This window comes from Mauremys mutica, chromosome 9 (genome assembly GCF_020497125.1).
Source record: "Mauremys mutica isolate MM-2020 ecotype Southern chromosome 9, ASM2049712v1, whole genome shotgun sequence".
Lineage (NCBI taxonomy): Eukaryota > Metazoa > Chordata > Testudines > Geoemydidae > Mauremys > Mauremys mutica.
Genome location: NC_059080.1, coordinates 102,388,386 through 102,395,137, shown reverse-complemented (window position 1 = coordinate 102,395,137; position 6,752 = coordinate 102,388,386). Strand labels below are relative to the sequence as shown.

At 48.6% G+C, this 6,752-nt stretch overlaps 1 pseudogene; it reads left to right on the top strand.

The window, feature by feature from the left end:
• The first annotated feature begins 365 nt into the window (after positions 1–365).
• LOC123377713 lies at positions 366–717 on the top strand (annotated as a pseudogene).
• The last annotated feature ends 6,035 nt before the right edge of the window (positions 718–6,752 follow it).

Sequence of the window (6,752 nt, the reverse complement as noted above, 5' to 3'; positions counted from 1 at the left end):
CAGCTGCTGCTTCACAGGTTGAAACGTTAGGGGTATCCATGCAGTTCAAAGAGAAATGATCTTGACGCAGGAAAGTAACGCTGGGCAAAGGACAAAAGTTTATCAGATCTTGAAAAAGTTTTTGGATGCAAGGGGTTTAACACCACTGTGGACACAATATTAACATAATTTGACAGTAGGATGAGTAAATACAATGAAATTGGAGACAGGTTTGCTTTGTTGATGAGTGAGAAACAGAAAGTCTCAGCAGTGAGGGCCTAAAGAGGCACACAAAAATTAGCATCTAAACTGTCAGAGTTTTGAGAACAAGATTGAGCTCGTCACCAGCTGCCGTGAGACTAGTCAGGTGCTAGGGGATCCTCGTCATGTCTGGCCACGGAAAGCAAGGAGGGAAAGTGCAGGCAAAGGTGAAGTCTCGCTCTTCTCGGGCTGGGCTGCAGTTCCCTGTCGGGCGTGTGGAACCATGCGGAGCGAGTGGGAGCCAGCGCCCCGGTGTACCTGGCCATGGAGATGGAGCATCTGACTGCTGAGATACTGGAGCTGGCTGGTAACACCGCCCGGGACAACAAGAAAACCCACATTATTCCTTGTGCACAACGACGAGAAGCTGAGCAAGCTGCTGGGGGAGTCACCGTCGCTCAGGGTGGGGTCCTGCCCAACATCCAGGCAGTGTTGCTGCCCAAGAAAACCGAGAGCCACAAAGCCAAGGGCAAGTGAGCACAGACACCAACCAGTTTTTGCAACCACATTTTTTAAAGAATGACTTTGAAATGAAGACGCCCATTGATCTTCTTAGCTACAGTCACAACAGGTCTTTAAGGTGCGAGTTTCCTTAACACAGGAACAGCACCACATATCTTTTTGCTGTCTTCCTATAACCGTGGCTGCAAACAAGAGGAGTTTCAGCAAGCTAAAATGAATCAAGACCTATCTAAGAATGTCCATAGGGCAGGAAAGGTTAAGGGATCTGGCAGTTATTTCTATAGCGAACGCGGCAGCAAGGCAGATAGACAGACTGGGATGAGCTAATTAATGCAATTACTTCAGAGAATGCTAGGAAGGTCCCTTTGTAAAAGCACTTAGTGGTGATTGTGTTTTGCTTTTTAGTTTTGTGGCAGGTGGGAAGAGGGCCAGGATCTGAGACTTTGAACACTCTTGGCACAGCTCTGTTGAATAATATCAAGGCAGTCTGGTTATTCCGGCAGCAAGAGGCAGCGAATTCTGTAGTGGAGATGCACTGTTAGAAAGCAGCCTGACTTTCACTGACACCAGGCTGCAACTGGGGAGAACAACATAACACGCTGGCTAGGGCGGAGTATTCATAAAGAGAAGAGCAGTTAAAGATGCCAGACCACAGCCATTCAGGCTACTAACGGTACGTTTACACTGGAATAGAAGGACCCACAGCACAGCCACAGCTGGGCCTGGTCAGCTGACTCAGGCTCCTGGGGCTTAGGCTGCAGGGCTAAAAATTGCTGTGTAGATGGTCGGGCTCAGGACGAAGCCCATTGAGGGGTCCCAGAACGCGGCTGAAAAACTACACCACAATTTTACAGCCCCGTGAGGCTGAGTGAGCTGATCTGGGCCAGCTGCAGGGTTTCACTGCTGTGTAGACGTAGCTTTGACCTTACCTTTAGGGTAACAAGCTCAAATCTTTGTTGTGGGTATTGCTATCCCCCCGCACCATGTGTCACAAAGTCGGGAAACAGTCGTCACAGACGCGTAACTAAAGCAACCCTGGGGCAAATTGCAACCGTTCGAGGTGTGCTCGGAGCCTTAGAGGTGTTGCAACGAGGAAGCATTTATACCTAAAAGACCATGGAAAGAGGGAAGTTAACCACGGGCTGTGGAGGCATCCCAAAGAGCCTGGAGCAAGATCTTTCACCCCAGTGCAGCCAGCCTGCACAAGTGTCCTACGTACCGTACCGGTCCCATCAAGCCCTATTCTGATGCCTTAGCCTTTTGCTGCCCTCTGCACAGGGGTGAATTCACCTTCTCCGGGCATTCATGGAGAGGGGTTTGAAATGGTTCCCTCTTACTGTCTCTCCTGGCTGTCGATGACCTGTACATTTCATATATTTTGACCCTGTCTCACCTACCGCTGGAAACATGTTGCTTGGGAAACTCATCTATGTTTTAAATCAGTGGGTAAACTTCCCCCTGGCAGGAGCCACAAACCCTCAGGTAAATGTGGAACAAGCATTAGAAGAGGACTGATGTGGCAGTTCTGATTAATCCGGGTGCCTTTCTTGAATAATGATAATTGTGGCTCTGCCCAGCCACACGTATAAAAATAATTTAATCAGTAAATGGACTGGCACAGGAATTACTTCCAAACCAACCTCACATCCATCCAGGGCTGTTACTATAATTGTATTGAAATAGGTGTTTTCACTCTGAAAACTTCGTCTTTCACCTTTGATGCTGATTCAATTCCTCTTTGCAGAGATCGCAGATTTTGAAGTTTCACTCTTGAGAGCCTGGCTTTGCAGCCATCTGCGTGTCCCATTGAATAGCAGACAAGATCCAAGACACAGCAGTGATCTTAGCCTCAGTTTAGTTCTAAGACTCTCATGCCCCATGATTTAAAAATGGAAACTGTTCTGTAGCAATGAGCCCCAGCTTGGTTGCTAGCAGGGATGAAACCCGAGATCTGCAGAACTCAAGCCACAAGCCTTTATCACATGAGCTAAAAGAACAACTCCGTTACCTGGTAGCTGTGGTCGGCCTTTATCAGCCTGGGTCAGCCAATGAAGGCAGATACAACACCGTCAGCCAGTGGTATGGTAACACAGATACTGTTCTAGTTTATGTAATTATGGTTCTTCACTATAATAATAAGAAGAATTAACAATTAAACCAACCAGTAACACCTTGATAATCAGCTGATGGAAAGAAGAGAGTGGAAGTGCATCTCACCACTGCAATGCTTTGGAAATCAGAGGTTTTCAAAGTTGTTGGAAGGTAAGTTCTGTTTAAAGAAAACATGTTTGGTTAATGACATTCTTATCTGTGTGTTTTAGGGTAGCACCTAAGGGTCCCAGTCTGGGATCAGGGCCCCACGCTGGTAGGTCCAGTGCAAACAATTAACAAAAAAGGCAGCCCCACTCCAAGGTTTCCAGTCTAGGGCCAACATTGCCCATTGCTCAGAGCGGGTGTATCCTTTTGTGTGGACCTTTGCAGACCTTTGCAGATCTTCTTGCAGGAATAGGGCCTAGGCACACAACTGGATGTAACAGGGGAATGAAGCAGACAAGGACAGCAGAGGTTGTGTGAGGGGAGAAGCTAATCATAAAAGGGGTCTTCAAAAATAACTCGAGCTCCTCCCCATGTATGTACATGTACACATTACACAGAGTGTAAAACCATACACATACTATGCACACAAACACACGACATAAATGTACAGGTACACAGCGTGATTATTGCAACATTTTCCAGCTCTTGCTGTTTATGTTATTGACGGATGTAACGGGCAAATCCTGCATACTTTACTCATTCTGTTCCAAAGGAAAATCCCCATTGATTTTGATGGGAGCTTTGCTTGAGCTGGGGCTGTGAGATTTGCCCCTTAGTTCTCATACTTGTTAGTGTTCTAGGAGGTATCCCTGTCTGACCTTTTAATGCACTGAAAGGTCCTTTGCGATTTGTCTGTTTTTCATATGTGATTTATTACTTTATTAGCAGGTTGGCAAGAATTGCCATTTAACAGTGTGAGCAAGTCAGCTCAGGGGTAACAGCTTGGGAATCTCTCTGGATTTACACCAGGGTTAAATTTGGCCCTGTGTGTTTAATATGATTAAGTTCTCCATTTAAAAAGCAATTCTAGGTAATAAATATTAAATACCCAGCCAAATAACTAAGTGCATGATGTTGATTGGATCCTGAATTTAAATAAGCCCTTGACACACCTCCTGAGAAAGCGCTAGCATCTTTTGAAAAACACATTGCACAGAAATAGAACGTCATTTCCTGTGGCACCTAGGGACCCCAGTCAGGGATCAGGAGCCTACTGTGGTAGGTGATTCTTTATAATCTCTTTCTACCAGCTCGTCCCTTTCCTGTGGTTTCAGCTGCTCTGCTGGGCAGAATATACTCAACCGGGGCTCCATCCAGTGCAGTAGCTAATACTGCCAAGCTCTCCTAATCCAGCTCTGTTACCAGCCAAATGACCTCCCTCTGCCCACCGCTTGCATGGCTGACCCCAGCGATACTGATGTTTTAATGAACGGGCTTTAGTTCCTAAGTACCACAGCCCCCTGCTGTTCAGAATTAGAACTGCTCCAGCGTGTGCCATTGGCCCTCTATTCAGAACAGCTGGCAAAGACTCTCCTTTAGCACAAGTGGTAGGAGCTGGGGTGCTGCAGCTAGAATATTCTGGGTGGTCCTGGTGTGCAGGCAGGAGACCACCATGGGAATACTTTGTGCTTTTACAACATCTCAGGCTGAATTAGGCTTCACAACACTCTTGGTGGTAGGCCAAGATCATCCACCGTTTTATAGACAGGGGAAATTGAAGCTCAAAGTGTCTCAGCACAGAAAGTCTGTGACAGAGCTAGGAACAGAAACCCAGGTCTCTGCGCCGAGCCCAGCACCATGCCGGTACAGTGGGTGGCCTCTCTTCTCTCAAGCTGATGGACAGCATGAAATGGGGCCAGCTGGCCAAGTACTGGAAAAGCAAAACAGCGTGTGGTGGAGAAGTTGCCAACAGAGCATGGCTGGGTCCATTGCAGCTGCCTTCAGAAAACAGTCACGTTTCTGCCTAGTCCTGCCAGCTGCTGCCAGGAAGCTGCATGACATGGGAGCTAATGGACCTGGGTTGCTATATTGTCCCAGCCGGAGAATGATCAGGTGGAGGAAGCAGAGAATGGGCTGCTGAGATTGTTTGTGTATCGGGGGCACTGAAGTCACACTTGCTCAGACAGACTGATTAGCCTCAGCCCCTCGCCTGTTCCTAGAGCAGAGGAAGGTTGTTTGGGGGCTTCCAGGGGATCTGCGGCTGCTGGTCCTGCTACGACTGTGTGATGCTTGGCATCTGTCCCCACAGTGCTTCAGCCGGATCAAACATTTTAATGACTAGGAAGAGCATCTGCAGGGACAGCGGAGAAGGTACAAATCACAAGGGTGATCAAGCCTCACGCTGCAGGGCATAAGCTGCTTGCCAGCAACTCCCCCCTCATTTTTCTCCCCTCCATGCTTGTCTTTTAACACTGGCTCATCCCAGACCATGACTAGAGACAAGCAAAACAGATGCCCCACCCCCGCCCCGTCCCCTACTTGCCCTATTCCACCCATCACTCTCTTTTGGGCTCCTTGAAGAAAGACATTGGGGGGGAGGGGAGAAACTGGCTTCTAGAGCAAGCTTCACTCCTGGGGCTCTCAGGCCTTTGTCATCCAGCTCCTGTAAGATGTCCTGACTCCGCTGGCCCAAAGAGAGGGAGCCAGATGACACTGCTACCTCCACCAGCTCTGGCTGAATCCCAAATGCCACCTGGGTGTGAGATTTTGCTACAAGTCCCACATCTGGCCTGCTTGTGTGTGGGTCCTTTTCCTTCCCCAGCCTGTTACTTCTTTTTCCTATCCCTCTTCTTGTTCCTTCTCTCTAAGGGTAGGTCCATACTTACCTGCCGGGTCGACGCGTAGCGTTCGACTTCTCGGAGTTCGAACCATCGCGTCTAATTTAGACGCGATAGTTCGAACTCCGAACGCGCTCCCGTCGACTCCGGAACTCCACCACCGCGAACGGCGGTGGCGGAGTCAACGGGGGAGCCGCGGACTTCGATCCCGCGGCGTCTGGACAGGTAAGAAGTTCGAACTAAGGTAGTTCGACTTCAGCTACGCTATTCGCGTAGCTGAAGTCACGTACCTTAGTTCGACCCCCCCACCCTAGTGTAGACCAGGCCTAAGAAGAGTCTGGCTTAGCCGGACAAGACTGAATATGTTGCCACACGGCTGTAAGCCTGGGACCAGAAAGAGGCAGCTAAAAGCAGTGCCCTCACAGCCTGGGGCTGGGAGAAGTTTGCCAGGTCTCAGGGTGGCTGATCAGACGGCTGCCGGGCCTGTGTTCTTCCAGCAGGGAGGCTGCAAGTGAACGTCAAAATCAGAGAGAGAAGCTGCACTTTTTAATCTTTGCTGTTCTTTTCTCTGTGCGTTTGTCTTGTTTTGCCTCCTAGGAAATGTGATCAGATGTTAACAGCAGCCGTGACAGCTCCAGCCCATCTTAACTAACCTCTTCTCTTCTCCCGAAAAGGACAGTTCTTACCAGCTTTGATACCATCTAAGAGATGGTCAAACAAGGATTTTTTCCTTCTAATAACTCTCCAGCTAAAGGGGAGGGAACAAGGGATGCTGTTAAAATGAAAGCCTTGCCAAATACTTCCATTTCAAATGCTGGAATGGTTTTCCTTCTTTTCTGTGTCTTTAATAAAATGTTAAAAGGGTTTTTAATGGGGTGTTTGCGCCATGGTACTAATCAGGCTGAGGTCTCTGTATGCCAAACCCCGAACCTTGTTTAACACTGTTTAATGTCGAACAATGACTGGAAAGCACCTTCAGCCCATCTATTCCATCTAAGTACAACAGGAGGGAGGAGGAGCCTGTGCCACCCCCGCTGGGGTAGGGGTGCCCAGTCTGTATGCTCCTGCCCCTCCTGGCTGGGATGGAAACTCTCTCCCAGGGACCCTGGTCTAGATGTAGTGTAGTGCACCCATTGAATTGGGAAGCTGCATCTGCTCCTGGTTTTATTGCAAATT